This window comes from Schistocerca gregaria, chromosome 8, assembly GCF_023897955.1.
Source record: "Schistocerca gregaria isolate iqSchGreg1 chromosome 8, iqSchGreg1.2, whole genome shotgun sequence".
Classification (NCBI taxonomy): Eukaryota; Metazoa; Arthropoda; class Insecta; order Orthoptera; family Acrididae; genus Schistocerca; species Schistocerca gregaria.
Window position 1 is genome coordinate 493585166 of NC_064927.1, and position 17290 is coordinate 493602455.

Genomic DNA, 17290 nt, shown 5'->3' on the forward strand with positions numbered 1-17290 from the left:
GAAATCTAGCATCAAGCTTGGGCATTTGACAGACGACATAGCGACCTTGGACACAGATTTTTATGAAGACGAGCAGGTATTTATAGTAGGAGGAGCTGGAAACAGCCTGGCTAGGGTACAGCATTAAAGGTGGCCTGGAGGAAATAGGAGTTGCAGCAGGACACATTCGTGTGGGGTTTGTCGAAGTTCCGCAGCGACATGACCAGGCCTGGGTTAACACGGCTATTACCGGAGTAAGCAAAGACCTGAGTGTATTGCTTCTTACTGAAACAAAGCCTCAATCGGTGCTATGGCTGTTGCTGGAATTGTGATATGGGGATACACTAATCACAGGAAAGAAAGATTAGCTGAGCACCTTTCAGAAAATGTGAGGGGGGCCCACAAGAACCCAAGACAAAATCCCTCTCACTACTGCAGTCAGAGAAGCACTTTGTAGTTTAGTCTACACTCAGTTTAGAGATCCACAGTCTTGAACGCAATTAGAACGTAATATGGTCATAATACGAGGTCTGTTCAAAAAATTTCGGATCATTCGTAATTTCGCCTCAATGGTGTGTTGGAGAGAAATGCGGTTGGCATCCCTGCACAGGGTTGTGTTTAATGTGTAACTGTTGAAAGTTTCATTGTTGTATGTCTGTCAGTTATTGTTCAGTGCTTTTGTGAGTAAAAAGTTGTGTTGCACAGTTTGCGAATTCCGAAATGACAGAGTTAGAAGAGCAACGAATCTGCATTAAATTTTGTGTGAAATTCGAGAAAACCTTCATAGACGTACACCAAATGATGCGGCAGCCTAAGGTGATGAGAGCTTAAGCCGTGCTCGCTGTTACGAATGGTTGACACGGTTTAAAAATGGCCGAACGGAAGTTTTAGATGACCCTCGTTCAGGGTGGCCTTCGACGTCTATCGACGACGCTCATGTCAGGAACGTCAACGAAATTGTGCGTACCAATCGAAGACAGAGTGTCGGAGAGATTGCAGAAGACTGTAGCATTTCAGTTGGATCATGACATGAAATCCTGATATAGCATCTTGGAATGCATTGTTGCCCCCTAGTTCGTCCCACGGCTCATGAATCAAGACCAGAAAGATCTTCGCCTCGCAGTCTATGAAGAGCTTTTGGATAGCACAAATGAGAACGAGATATTCCTCAAGAGAATCATAACTGGTGATGAGACGTGATGTTAAGACCAAGGTTCTTGTTAATCAATGGCACTATCGGGACGTGTAGCGACGCGTGCGAGAAAATGTGGAAAGGAAACGGCCTGAAATGTGACGAAACAAATGGGTCTTGCATCACGGTAACGCACCCGCACATTCATCCCTGTTGGTGCGTGACTAAAGCGCGCGCGCACAAATCTTTGTGCTCTCCAGAACTGGCCCCTGCGGACCTTTTATTATTTCCAAAGTTGAAAACCGCGATGAAAGGACAAATATTTGCAACGATAGACGAAATAAAAGAAAATTCGCAGACGGCGCTTCGCGCGATCCAGCAATCTATTTCCGGAAGTCGAAACGGCGTTGGGAGCGGCGTATCAATAGTGGACGAAAATTTTGTAGACAAATTTACGCAATTTTTTGAACGGACCTCTTACATATAACAGTTTCTAGAAAAGTAAAATTAGCTAGTTTCATCAGAACGGGATGAAAATCATGGTAGATCATCTTTTTGTGTCTCCAGATGTGAAAAATTCTAAACCGATAGATCCTCTCCGCCTCTATGAACGCCATGTAACCAGAGCGATGGAGAAGTTAAATACACTGAAGCGCCAAGGAAACTGGAACAGGCGCGCATATTCAAATACAGAGGGATATGTAAACAGGCAGAATACAGCGCAGCGGTCGGCAACGCCTATATAAGAAAAGTGTCTGGCGCAGTTGTTAGATCAGTTATTGCTGCTACAATGGCAGGTCATAAAGATTTAAGTGAGTTTGAACGGGGCGTTACAGTCGGTGCACAAGCGATGGGACATAGCATCTTCGAGGTAGCAATGAAATGGGGAATTTTCCCGTACAACCATTTCACGAGTGTACTCTGAACATCAGGAATGAGGTACATGATCAGATCTCAGACATGGATGCGGCCGGCAAAAGATCCTCTAAGAACGGGACCAACGACGACTGGAGAGAATCATTCAACTTCACAGAAGGGCAATCTTTCCGCAAATTGCTTCAGATTTCAATGCTGGGCCATCAACAAGTGTCTGCGTGGGATCCATTCAACGAAACATCATCGATATGGGCTTTCGGAGCCGAAGGCCCACTTGTGTACCCTTGATGACTGCACGATACTAAGCTTTACTCCTCCCCCTGGGCCCGTCAACACCGACATTGGACTGCAGATGACTGGAAACATGTTGCCTGGTCGGACGAGTCTTCTTTCAAATTGTATCGAGCGGATGGGCGTGTACGGGTATGGAGACAACCTCATTATGGTTCAAATGGCTCTAAGCACTATGGGACTTAACTTCTGAGGTCATCAGTCCCCTAGAACTTAGAGCTACTTAAACCTAACTAACCTAAGGACATCACACACATCCATGCCCGAGGCAGGATTCGAACCTGCGATCGTAATGATAGCGCTGTTCCAGACTGTAGCGTCTAGAACCGCTCGGCCACACCGGCCGGCCAACATCATGAATCAATGGACCCTGCATGTCAGCAAAAATTGGAAATATATGGTAAGGTCTTATGGGACCCATATGCTGAGGTTATCGGTCCCTAAGCACACACACACACACACACACACACACACACACACACACACGCACGCGCGCACACGAACTTCCGACAGGGAGAGGGGGGGGGGGGGGGGGTGGAGTCGCACGGGCCGTGACAAGTCGCCTCAGACTTCGTGGCTACCCCGCGCAGCGTAGGAAACTATTCAATTAAATGGGGGGCCTGTAATGGTGTGGGGTGTGTGCAGTTTGAGTGATATGGGAGCCCTGATACGTTTAGATACGACTCTGACAGGTGACACGTACGTAATCATCAATTCATGTTCGTTGCGCATTCCGACGGACTTGGGCAATTCCAGCTGGACAATGCCACACCCCACACGCCCAGAATTGCTGCAAAGTGGCTCCATGAACACTCTTCTGAGTTTAAACACTTCTGCTAGCCACCAAACTCCCCTAGACATGAACATTATGCAGCATATCTGGGACGCCTTGCAACGTGCTGTTCAGTAGAGATCTCCACCCCCTCTTACTCTTACGGATTTGTGGACAGCCGTGCAGGATTCGTGGTGTCAGTTTCCTCCAGCACTACTTCAGACATTAGTCGAGTACATGCCACGTCGTGCTGCGACACTTGTGCGTGCTTGCGGGGACCCTATACGGTGCCAGGCAGGTGTACCAGTTTCTTTTGCTCTTTAGTGTATCAAGTGTATCAGGGATTACTGACTTGCACCATTTTCGTGTAAAGTTAATGTGGAAAAAAGAAGGATTTGCAACATACGTAAGAACTGTACATTAAGTCAAAAATATGGAATGAAATACCTTCTGTGTTGATCAGAACCTAGAAGTATGTTCTTATAATTTGTTACTACAGAATGTTTCTTTGGTAGTTGTCTGCAGATCCCCTATCGGAAACTTTGGCCTTTTCATCAGAAATCTAGATCCATTATTGAGGTAACCGTCAGACAAGATGAAACAGTAGTTTGTGGCGTGGCGTTTTGAATGTCGATTATGTAAAAGATACGGACAGCAAAAATGGCACAGAATCATTGTTTGCGTGTTTCAGTCTAATTTTATTAGTCAGTTTTCCAGCTCGTGAGCAGCACGATACATTATAGGATCAAAAGTATCCGGAGAGACCCAAAAACATACGTTTTTCATATTAGGTGCATTGTGCTGCCACCTACTGTCAGGTAGTCCCTATCAGCGACCTCAGAAATCATTATACATCATGAGAGAGCAGAATGGGGCGCTCCGCAGAACTCACGGACTTTCAACGCGGTCAGGTGACTGGCCGCGCTTGAGTCATACGTCCGTACGCGAGATTTCCACACTCATAAACATCCCTAGGTCCACTGTTTCCGATGTAATCGTGAAGTGGAAACGTGAAGGGACACGTACAGCACAAAAGCGTACAGGCTGGTCTTGTCTGTTGACTGACAGAGGCCACCGACACTCGAAGAAAATGTTCAAATGTGTGTGAAGTCTTATGGGACTTAACTGCTAAGGTCATCAGTCCCTAAGCTTACACACTACTTAACCTAAATTATCCTAAGGACAAACACACACACACATACACACACATGCCCGAGGGAGGACTCGAACCTCCGCCGGGACCAGCCGCATTGTCCATGACTGCAGCGGCCAAGACCGCTCGGCTAATCCCGCGCGGCGACAGTCGAAGAGTCGTAATGCGCAGTAGGCAGACATCTATCCAGACCATCACACAGGAATTCCAAATTGCATCAGGTTCCACAGCAAGTACTATGACATTTAGACGGGGGGTTAGAAAACATGGATTTCATGGTCGAGCGGCTCATAAACCACACATCACGCCGGTAAATGTCAAACGACGCCTCGCTTGGTGTAAGGAGAGTAGACACTGGACGATTTTAACAGCGGAAAAACGTTGTGTGAAGTGAAGAATCACGGTACACAATGTGGCGATCCGATGGCAGGGTGTGGGTATGGCGAATGCCCGGTGAACGTCATCTGCCAGCGTGTGTAGTGCCAAAAATAAAATTCGGAGGCGGTGGTGTTATGATGTGGTCGTGTTTTTCATGGAGGGATTTTGCACCCTTGGTTGTTTTGCGTGTCACAAGCACAGACAGGCCTACATTGATGTTTTAAGCACCTTCTTGCTTCCCACTGTTGGCGATTGCATCTTTCAAAACGATCGAGCACCTGTTCATAATGCACGGCCTGTGGCGGAGTGGTTACACGACATCCCCGTAATGGACTGGCCTGCACAGAGTCCTGACCTGAATCCTATAGAACAAGGGCTCATCTGCAGGCGAAAGCGATACTACAATTTTTCGCGCTATCGGTAGACAATACGTGGTTATGGTGAGAAACCAGCAAATGTCTTAATAAAGTACATTAAAGCGTTTTCTCCTCTCGCGCTACTTAGAATGGTGGGATACTCTGTTTCTGCACGGAGGCATTTTGTCATTGCTCCGTAACTCCAGACTTTTTGTTACATACTGAACACAGGCAGATTTAAAGAGGTGCTTCGACGTACTCATTTATATTAATTATTATTTATATGTAAGTATCTATTCATAATTTATGGGCATATGTCAGTTCTTGAACAGATTTCATCAATATCTATGTTTTTTTCATCAATCACTATGTCTTTTTTCATTTGAGTAGTTTTAACAATAATGTAAGCCACATGGCAGAGGTTTGTGTGCAGTCTGATGGAAAACTATAAAGTCCTAACATAAATGAACCATGGGTCAATCTTCACGGCAGTTTCAAAGAAGTCCGATATTTCACGCGGTAATGCAGAAATACTTAGCAAATGCACGACCTCAGAAACCAATGCCATTGTTCGCGTGCCAGACAATGTGTGAGGAAATAATATAGTTTAATCTTAATACTTTGAAATATTATTAATTATCTGATCTGTATTCTCATCCTCACAAGCAGAAGCAAATTATTAATATTATTATTTATAACAAGTAAGTCATAGATAAGTAAGAGAATTAAAATCTCACGTAGGAGAAAGAGGGAAATTCATATAAAGGCCAGACTAAGTCAACATCTGACATTACTAACGTAGTAAAAAATAAAATATGGTAATATTTCAACGAAAGTCATTGAAATGTCAAGAAGTACATACATTCTGAAAGAAATTAATAATGCAGGTTTTAAGATTACAACTATACGGGATATTGCCAAATGGAGAGTCATGACAGCCAGTCAGTGTACAAGATACCATAAGAAGTCAACTATATTACAATGTTTTAACTGCTAAATCACACATTGTGAGTACATAAGCCTATAACGTTCTGTATGTAGCAGCAAAAATAGGAATTGATGGTTGAGGTGAAGAACAAAAGAATATCTTAAAAATGTAATATTCCAAAAGTTGAAGCAACTACAAGTAGCACTGACATTTCACCGAAATTGAAAGAATTACAAAAATTCTAAAAAACTATAGCTCAAATGACGATGGTGGAATTTCAAACAGAATTCTGAAAAGTTGGCCTAACTTAATTAGTATTGTCCTTAATGATATATGTAATGCGCCTCTGGCACAGGGTATTTTTCTGGACAGGTTAGAATATGCAACTGTTAAACTTATTTATAAGACAGGGGACAAGAAAGACTTAAATAATTATCGTCCAATTTCCTTACTGAACTCTTTTTCCAAATTATTTGAAAAAGTCTTGTACTCAAGATTAGTATCATATTTAAGCAGAAGCTACTTACCCAGCATATCAGAGTTTGGATTCTTGAAGGATTGCTGGACTGAAAATGAGATTTATAAATTCACTCACCGAATACTGGTATTACAAGCCTTAAATAACAAAATACCGCCTGTTGGTATTTTTGGCGAGTTTTCGAGACGTTTTTTTGTGCAGAGCATATTAAACTTCAAGAAAAATGTAAACTTTATGGAGTCCATGGTATTACACACAAGTGGTTTCAATCAAACTTAACAAAAGGTTTGGAAAACGTTGCGCTGAATAATTCGGACAATGTTGAAAACGTAGAAAGTTTTAATGTCTCGGGAGAAATCACAAAGTGAGTCTCACAGGGTTCAATTTTGGTTCCACCGCTATTCTTTATATATGTGAATGACGTATAACATTCAACAAGCAGCATCGGTGCTTTTTGCAGATGATACTAGTGTTACAATAGATCCCATTAGAAGGAAAGTAACAGAAGAGACTGTTGCTAATGGTGTTTTTCAAAGAATTATTAAGTGGTTGTCTGGAATTTGACTCGCCTTAAATCTTGGGAAAGTACACTATATGCAGTTTTGTACAACAAATAGCCATATTGATAACTGATGTGGCACATGACCAGGAGTAAGTAAATAGTGTAGAAAGTTCCACATCTTTTGGTGTGCATATTGACGAAAACATTTCAGGTATACATACTACTAAAAACTTGAACAGGAAGAAACGTATTGCTGACCTACTCAAATACGGGAATTCGGCTGCTTTGTTCTTCTTGTAATCGCTAGTCTTGCCATCAACCGAATCAACCTCGTAACATACTTTATTTCCAGTTGGCAATGTCTTATGTAATAATTTTCTGGGCTGATTCGTCACTTCCATATAAAATACTGTTTGCACAAAAGTGAACAACAATAATAATTTGTGGTGTTATTATTCTAATAAAAGCTGTCAGCAGAAACAAATTTTTTTATCATTTTCTTGCTTAACCAGTCTGTATTTTATATGTTCTTTACTTCTGCTACCGTTACTTATTTTCCTAACAACTGGCGAACTTCATCTACTGTTTTTAGTAACATTTGCAAATCTAATTCCTCGTCATGTGATTTACGTAAATCTCGTAGAGTACACTCCACGACCCTCTTTTTACTTTTTTTTTTTGTTTTTTTGTTTCTGGTAATGTACAGGAACCAGGCATTGCACTCTGCTTGCACCGTTCTGGCCGGTGGTGAGGGTTTCCTCGTGTAATAGATGTTTACGTATCATGGAATGAGGCTATTGATACGTTCCCCATTGAAGGTCACTGTCAGACAATCATATATTCATCTGCTCCTCAGCAGAATCTCGTGAGTGACATCATTCTAGCTCCATCCGACTGAACACATCTGAGACACCGTCGAGTGGCAGGTACACGACTGACCAATGTCCTTAAGTTAAGGGGCTGCAGCTGGAAGGTCATGGATCATGATGCCTCTCTTACGCTTTTGGTCTCTCTTGGAACCCAGCCTACTATGTCTCACCTCCGTCGTCTGGACTAGAAGTGGCTCTATACACTATTAGGCATGTATGTTTCGTATTCTTTCCTTCTTCTTCTTCTTCTTCTTCTTCTTCTTCTTCTTCAAGAGGTAACGCTAGAATTCATTTACAGCAGCTATCCAAGCAACACGATCGTTCGCTAACTTTTTCAATTGTATGAGAGTTCCACAGATGGCGTTCCGCATTGTGTACTTGATGTATGATTTTCTTAGTCTCTCTCTTGCCTTTTTCCCCTTGTTCTCAGCCTTCCAACATGGTGTGAAAAATAATTTCACATCTTAGAATGTAGCCCAACCAGCTGTCTCCTCTCTTTTAATGAACTCCCATAGGTCTATTTCTCTGTAGGACTTTGATATCTTCCCTATCTATACGGTTCGAAGCATCCATCTGAAAGATGCAACTGCAAAATTTAATCTCGTTTAATTTCCTTTCCAGCCGAAGTGTCCAGGTACCGGAGGAGGAGGAGGAGGAGGAGAAGGAGAGATTCGTGTTTAGCGTCCCGTCGACAACGAGCTCATTAGAGACGGAGCACAAGCTCGGATTAGGGAAGGAAGGAAAAGAAAGTCGGCCGTTCCCCTTGCAAAGAAACCATCGCAGCATTTGCCTGAAACGATTTAGGAAAATCACGAAAACGTAAATCAAGATGGCCGGACATGGGCTTTAACCGCTGTCCTGCCGACTATGAGTCCAGTGTGCTACCCACTGCGCCACCTCGCTCGGTTCCAGGTACCAAGTCCATAAGGAAATCTATTTTTACACCATTGTGTTGCGAGGTCAGTCAAAACGAGGTGAGCTGAGACTGTTTTCGCTACTCTGGGATAGAATCACTAGTTTCGATTAAATGAAAAATTAAATTTTAGAAAGCAATTTAGACATCAGAGTGATTATGCCGCCGTGTCAAACGTTTGGAAGCATACAGTTTATCTTTTGGAACGATAATGCTCATGTCAAGCAAATAATGAAAGTTTGGTCGTTGCTCGAACAATATGAGGCGAGGGATGTTGTGTGCACTACTGGTTCAAAGCCGTGATACGAATCATTCGAGCGCACTTGAAACGAACTAAAGCGTCGAGAGGGTGATGGACCCAATGGTTAAAACCATAGGAACAATTATTCGGCATAGTTAGGGATACAGAAAGTATGTTGTTGTTGTCGTTGTCGTCGTCGTCGTCGTCGTCGTCTTCAGTCCTGAGACTGGTTTGATGCAGCTCTCCATGCTACTCTATCCTGTGCAAGCTTCTTCATCTCCCAGTACCTACTGCAACCTACATCCTTCTGAATCTGCTTAGTGTAGTCATCTTTTGGCCTCCCTCTACGATTTTTACCCTCCACACTGCCCTCCAATACTAAATTGGTGATCCCTTCATGCCTCAGAACATGTCCTACCAACCGATCCCTCCTTCTAGTCAAGTTGTGCCGCAAATTTCTCTTTTCCCCAATTCTATTCAATATCTCCTCATTAATTATGTGGTCTACCCATCTAATCTTCTGTAGCACCACATTTCGAAAGCTTCTATTCTCTTCAAGTCTAAACTATTTATCGACCATGTTTCACATCCATACATGGCTACACTCCCAACAAATACTTTCAGAAACGACTTCCTGACACTTAAATCTATACTCGATGTTAACAAATTTCTCTTCTTTACAAACGCTTTCCTTGCCATTGCCAGTCTACATTTTATATCCTCTCTACTTCGACCATCATCAGTTTTTTTACTCCCCAAATAGCAAAACTCATCCAAGTGGCTCATTTCCTAATCTAATTCCCTCAGCATCACCCGACTTAATTCGACTACATTCCATTACCCTCGTTTTGCTTTTGTTGATGTTCATCTTGTATTCTCCTTTCAAGGCACTGTTCATTTCGTTCAACTGCTCTTCCAGGTCCTTTGCTGTCTCTGACAGGATTACAATGTTCTCGGAAAACCTCAGTTGTTATTTCTTCTCCATGGATTTCAATTCCTACTCCAAATTTTGCTTTTGTTTGCTTGACTTCTTGTTCAATATACAGATTGAATAAGATCGGGGGTAGGCTACAACCTTGTCTCCCTCCCTTCCCAACCACTGCTTCCCTTTCATGTCCCACGGCACTTTTAACTGCCATCTGGTTTGTGTACAAATTGTAACCATACAGTAATCTGTGTATTGAGCAAGCAGTAAAGGAAACAAAAGAAAAATTCGGACTGGTATTAAAATTCATGGAGAAGAAGTAAAAACTTTGAGGTTCGCCGATGACAATGTAATTCTGTCAGAGACAGCAAAGGACTTGGAAGAGCAGTTGAATGGAATGGACAGTGTCTTGAAAGGAAGATATAAGATGAACATTAACAAAAGCAAAACGAGGATAATGGAATGTAGTCAAATTAAATCGGGTGATGCTGAGGGAATTAGATTAGGAAATGAGACACTTAAAGTAGTAAAGGAGTTTTGCTATTTAGGAAGTAAAATAACTGATGATGGTCGAAGTAGAGAGGATATAAAATGTAGACTGGCAATGGCAAGGAAAGCGTCTGTTACCATCGAATATAGATTTATATATCAGGAAGTCGTTTCTGAAAGTATTTGTTGGGAGTGTAGCCATGTATGGAAGTGAAACATGGACGATAACTAGTTTGGACAAGAAGAGAATAGAAGCTTTCGGAATGTGGTGCTACAGAAGAATGCTGAAGATTACATGGGTAGATCACATAACTAATGAGGAAGTATTGATTAGGATTGGGGAGAAGAGACGTTTGTGGCACAACTTGACTAGAAGAAGGGATCGGTTGGTAGGACATGTTTTGAGGCATCAAGGGATCACAAATTTAGCATTGGAGGGCAGCGTGGAGGGTAAAAATCGTAGAGGGAGACCAAGAGATGAATACACTAAGCAGATTCAGAAGGATGTAGGTTGCAGTAGGTACTGGGAGATGAAGAAGCTTGAACAGGATAGAGTAGCATGAAGAGCTGCATCAAACCAGTCTCTGGACTGAAGACCACAACAACAACAACAACAACAACAACAACAACAGTAAAGCTGCATGCTCTCGGGAAAAATTACGGCTGTACTTTCCTCTTGCTTTCAGCCGTTTCGCAGTACCAGCACAGCAAGGCCATTTTGGTTAATGTAACAAGGCCAGATCAGTCAATCATCCAAAGTGTTGCCGCTGCAACTCCTGAAAAGGCTGCTGTCCCTCTTCAGGAATCACACGTTTATCTGGCCTCTCAACAGATAACCCTCTTTTGTGGCTGCACCTACGGGACGGCTATGTGTATCGCTGAGGCACGCAAGCCTCCCCATCATCGGCAACGTCTATGGTTCATGGAGGGGAAGAAAGAAACTATATCTACCTGGAAATGGTACGTGAACATACTTTGTACACTGCACCATGAGAGCGCTGCACTTTCGATCGAACTTATTTTTTAGCAAATTACCTCACAGGTAGCAGAACTGCCAGAATCAGCAAATGCATTTCTTGCTCATGAGGTTCCAAGACGGTCACCCACGTGGGAAGTTTCTCACATTTAGTGACAAGTTCACATCCGTTTGGTCACCGACTGCTAAGTACAGCTGACGTAAGACTGCGCATTTGTCGAAACGACTCATAATAAAACTCCGTGCTGCAGGCTGGTTTCAGATTTGACGCAGTACGCTGTACGCTTGAGCCACAGAGGCAGCTAACAGTAGATATGAGTCTGACATCCATGGGAACTCTCTCAATTTGAGTGTGTTTCCAACGCATTTTTGTAAAACAGAAAGAGCTTTTTCGACAGTTCTGTTCGTACTGTCTTTCCTCGCATCATCCCGCGTCATCACGGATTCGGGATGCTAGTGCTTGACTTGGCAATGCCGGACGCCCTTCCTGTCTGTCATTAACGACAGAGTCCATATTCTTATTAGAGCCCCACTTCCGCAGTGTCCTACAGGTGCGCCACTTCGCCCGCGCCCTCCGTTAGAAAAATCTCTCACGAAATTCATTGCGTTACCAATCAGAGGGGCTTTCAAAGTGTTCACTATGATCGAATACATAATTTTACCTACATACGCTAATGGATGAAATATAGAATGTTATTTATTTCCAATGTTGCGGTCAAGCGCAGAGCAAAATAATCAATTCTGATTATTTTCGGATAGTAAAGCCACGTTCTTGTTGTGGTCTTCTGTCCGACGAGTGGTTTGATGCAGCTCTCCAAGCCTGTGTAAGACTGCCCAGCTCAGTAGAAACAATGTTTCCTCAACACTTCCCTGCAGTACTACACTAATGGTTCCTTTATGCCTCAGGCTGAGTCCCATCAACTGATCCTTTCTTTTACTCAGGTTGCGCCACGTAAATTTATTTTCTCCTCATTTAGGTTCTGCACCTTCTCATTTCCTATTCGATCCACGCATCTGATTTTCAGCATTCTTCTATAACATCACATTTCAAAGGTTCCTCCGGTCATAACTGATTATCGTTCACGTTTCACTTCTGATTCTCCATGAAAATAATTTCTACGTTTGAAATTTACACCTGCTTTTAACGTTCTGCTAAATGCTTTTGATGTTACCGACAGTTTGCATTTTATATCGTCTCTATTTCTGCCATCATCACTCATTTTTGTTGCCCAAACTGCTCTACGACTTTCCGTGTTTAATTTCCTAATCTAAATCTCTCGACCCTGTTCTGTTATCCTTGTTTTACATTCGATGTTCATACTATAACCTCTTTTCAAGACAATATTGGGCCCGGAGCATGAATTAGGCCTCAGTCGGTGAATGACATAGTACATATCTTTAAAGTTTCTGCTGCACAGTGTAATGGTTCTTTATTACGTCACCATTACGGCACTTCAACCCCACTTCTCGATACCAGTAATATCGTACTACTTTTCTGCGAAGTAACTGAAATATTGTTGTGACAATATTCACATTTGGTTTTATTAATGTATAGGTACTCCGATGTATCGATATATTACAGTGATATGGTTCTTGTGTGTATTCATTTCTGTGAGACTGTCATCATCTTTGACTTACTTGTAACCGTTTTGGCGCGAATGCGCACAGAGCAGTCTTTGTTTGACTTTGCAGAAGTTAAGCTGTTATTTCGCTTTGTAAGAGAGCAGTCAAGTCTAGTGTTTGGTTAAAGTGGAAATTAAATATATGAAGATTGATACAAAACTGTTTTCTTGATGATGTGACAATTAAGAAGAAGTATATGTGAATTTACAAGAAGTTTAATAAAAATGTGGATCGTGAACACCAAGTCAAAAATAATTTCTACCATACCATTGTTCTGATCTGGGATTGTTTGATCATTAAGAATTTCCTGAAAAACGCATTTGTTAAGTCTTCAGATATTGCTAAAATACAGATCTGGACCTTCTAGCTGTCAAAGTGGAATCACCCTAGAATCAACAAGATGAGCCATAACAACTTCGACGAAATCTACATGGGAATCCATTCAAGATAAGTGCCAAAATTAATGACTATTTTACAGTGACTACATTATTTCCATTCTGACGATACCATCCACAGTCTATAACTTTGTAGTTGCCCGATAAAGCGAACATACGCTGCGTGAGCAACATTATTAAACTGATTTCTAATCTACTTTGCAAGTGGTGGTATTGTTAGAACAGCGACTTTATGAACTCGTTACTCGCATTGTTGTTGTGGTCTACAGTCCAGCAACTGACTTGATGCAGCTCTCCATGTTACTCTATCCTGTGTAAACCTCTTCATCTCTGAATAACTACTGCAACCTACATCCTTCTGAATCCGCTTACTGTATTCATCTCTTGGTCTCCCTCCTAAGATTTTTACCCACCACGTTTTCCTCTAATACTAAATTGGCGATTCATTGATGCCTCAGAACGTACCCTACCAATGGATCCCTTCTACTAGTCAAGTTATGTAACAAATTCCTCTTCTCCCCAATTCTATTCAGAACCTCTTCATTAGTTACGTGATTTACCCACCTAATCTTCAGCTTTCTTCTGTAATAGCTCGTTTCAAACGCTTCTATTCTCTTCTTGTCTAAGCTTGTCGTTACTCATAAACGATACGTATATACGTTTCCGCTATGAGGCCATTTTCGAGGATGCTGCAATACCAATGATAGCAAATACTACGTTATATAAATACGTGTTCCATGGCTTACGCCATGTTGGTAATTATTTGCCTTGCGTTTTCGATGTTATTGCAGAGTCCTAGCGTGCTTTGTTGAGATTACTCCTCAATTTTCGCGCTGCTGGAATCCGTCAGAAATTTACTTATGGTGCTCACTTTCGTATTTGCACCGTTGGTTATTTGACAGAAATGCTTACTCCGCTGACGCCACTAGGGTTCAAAGAACACTTCGAAATAGTGAAAGTAATCAATCTACATTTTACATGCAACCAAACGTACAAAGTAGAGCGAGTAGAAAATGCAATCCAGTGGAATTACAATGAATGTCCTGCAAGATCTCGAAATTTATATCCACGCAAATGCGTACTCACATGAAATTCTTAATGAACAAACGGAGCTAATACATAAGCAATGTTCGTATACATTTATTGATTTTTCTAAAAGAAAAAGAATAAATTTCAACACCTCACAACACAAGGCAATAAATGAAAAACAACAGAATTCTCAACGCAAAAATATCTTTGCACGATACAGTAATTCGATCTTTGTTATGTACCTATTACCATTAATTTTCCGCGAATGCAAACTCATTGCTGACCGTGTGGCCGAGCGGTTCTAGGCGCTTCAGCTCGGAACCGCGCTGCTGCTAAGGTCGCAGGTTCGAGTCCTGTCTCAGGCATGGATGTGTGTGATGCCCTTAGGTTAGTTAGGTTTAATTAGTTCTAAGTCTAGGGGACTGATGAACTCAGATGTTAAGTCCTATAGTGCTTAGAGCCATTTGAACCATTTGCAAGCTCATTGCGAACATATATGCATTAGTGGAATAAGCTTTTCTGTGAAATAATCGTGGTGCAAATAGAAAAGCGAGCACCATGCGTAAATTTCTGACGAATTTCAACTACACAAAAACGCAGATGTAAACTCAGCTAAGCACACCACAAGGCTATATTGTAACACTTAAACCGCAAAACAAATAATTACCTACGTAGTCGTAAGCCATTGAACACACACTTCTACAACTTTATGCAACTATTTTCAGCAGCATTAATGTGAAAGCATCACTTGAAAATGGCATAATAGACATTTTCGTATACAGACAGATAGTAAATAAAGACACTGTGCAACAGGAACTTTAAGAAATATATATTATGACAATATCCATTCCGTTCAAACTATCTTTCAAGTCATTTGCCATTTCGGACAGAATTACAATTTCACAGGCAAATGTCAAAGTTTCCTTTTTTCTCCCTGAACTTCAATAATCTCTTTCTCTTTAATTTCTTTTATTGCTTGCTGAATGTACATGTAGAATGACATTGGTGATAGCCTACAACACTGTCTCACACCCTTCTGAACTATGGCTCCACTTTCATATCCTACATCTTTTATAACTGACATCTGGTTTCTGTAGAAGCTCTAAGCAGCCTTCGCTCCCTGTATTCTATCCCTGTTACCCTCAGACTTCCAAAAGGTGTATTCCAGTCAAAATGTCAAAAGTCTAAATCTAAAAATACTGTAAACTCACAAGGGAATGGTCCAACCCATTGTCGCAGATGCAATTGTTAGACAAGTGACTAGAATATTAAGGCAGTGTATGTTGTTACATTACAGATAACGCCCATCAATTGGGACTTTAATTTGTTGACATCAAATATTTTATAACAATTTCTGTCAGACAGTTCTTCCTGATAATTTTTAGATAATCTATATTTTACTAACAACAAAACAGTCCCCAGTTTGTTCCCTGCAGTTGTCACAAAAACACAGTGTTTATTGTGACAAAAACAAACATTTTCTTACATCTGGCACACCTTAAAAAAGAAAAATTAATGTATTCAGGCACTTCACTGAAATTATTAGTTTTAATTAGACAGAAATGAGATGGATTAAGAAATTTTCATGGCCATTAGCAGTAGGGTGAACTTCATACGAGCACATTTTGTTAGTGCAGGTTGCATACATCAGGGGCAGGTATGCACTCAGGAGCAAAACTGTTGTACTCCTTTGGCTGACGTGTCCTTAACCTATTGTTCTCCTTTGATTGACAGGTACTTAACCTATTGTTCTGCTAAAAGGATCCTTCATTCTGACAGAGAGGTCCTTAATCTGTTGTTCTCCCAACCAATCCCACTCCCCTCCACCCTCAGGAAACCTCCAACCACCCCCTCCCCCTCACTGCTACAGATAAACTTTCATGCCTGAGTTACTGGAATAGCCCCTCTCACTCTTATCAATTTGATTGACTGTTTAGTTACATTGATCCATTAATTAACCTCTTCCCATAAATTGTTTAAATAAACAATATTTCACGCATTGTCTAATTTGTTTACACAATATTCCATACACTGCAATCGAATTCCCTCCACATGACCGATCAACTGAGTCTTTTCTGCCAATTTCTGGGAGGGTGGGAGGGGAAGGGGGCTTACCAGAGGGGAGAGGTTAATTAATTGATCGATTTACCAGGGGGAGACGGTAATTAATTGACCAATTTAATTAAGTAGTCAATCAAATTGATAAGAGAGAGAGGGGCTATTCCACTAACTCAGACCTGAAAGTGTAACTGTAGCAACACGGGCGAGTGGGTGGTTGGAGGCTTCCTGAGGGCAGAGGGGAGTGGGATTGGTTGGGGGAACAACAGGTCAAGGACCTGTCAATCAAAAGCAAGGATCCTTTTGGCAGAACAATAGGTTAAGTACATGTCAATCAATGTAGACCAACAAGTTTGCCCCTGAGTGCATACCCGCCCCTGATGCAGGCAACCTGCATTAACAAAATGTGCTCGTATGAAGTTTGCCCCACTACTGCCATTCTGCATGCAGTACTCCGTATCAGGCATACTTGATCAAATTTGTAATGTTTAGCAATACTATAAGAAATCATATTTGTCCATCAATTTTCTAAAAAATGCTTTACACAGTGGAAACATTCCTTTAGAGAGAGGTTGAACCACACTAAGGTTCCAAATGGAATTCGATTTTTTTCCAATCTTCTTGTAGTTCTCCTAAAGACAGATGTTTCTTTACGTCCAGGCCGAGAGTCCAACAAAAGCAATGAATTAATTTCTGCAACTGGTAGGAAGACGTTTCAGCTGTAATACTGAAAATTATTCTCATCCCTTTTTCAAGATTTTGCTACGTCGATCACAAGATTTTTGCAACTAAACGCTCTCTTTTTTTAAGTTTTGGTCCTAATTTGCGTTGAGCGTCCTCGAGACAGATATAAAGCACTGGAAACATTAATCTACTGATACTTACCGCTGGTATTGTTGTATACGAATGTGACATAGCATTCATCGA

At 41.6% G+C, this 17290-nt stretch overlaps 1 protein-coding gene across 5 annotated transcripts in view; it reads right to left on the reverse strand.

Annotated features, from left to right (window-relative positions):
- LOC126284460 (trichoplein keratin filament-binding protein) overlaps positions 1 to 17290 on the reverse strand; it is a 713651-nt gene that overhangs the window by 328940 nt on the left and 367421 nt on the right. The window contains exon 1 of one of the 5 annotated variants that reach the window (XM_049983388.1): positions 6393 to 6427. The exons of the other annotated variants lie outside the window; for them this stretch is intronic. The gene's annotated coding sequence lies outside the window, so the exon portion shown is untranslated. Of the gene's footprint in view, positions 1 to 6392; positions 6428 to 17290 lie in introns of those variants that run through there. 5 annotated transcript variants of the gene reach the window in all.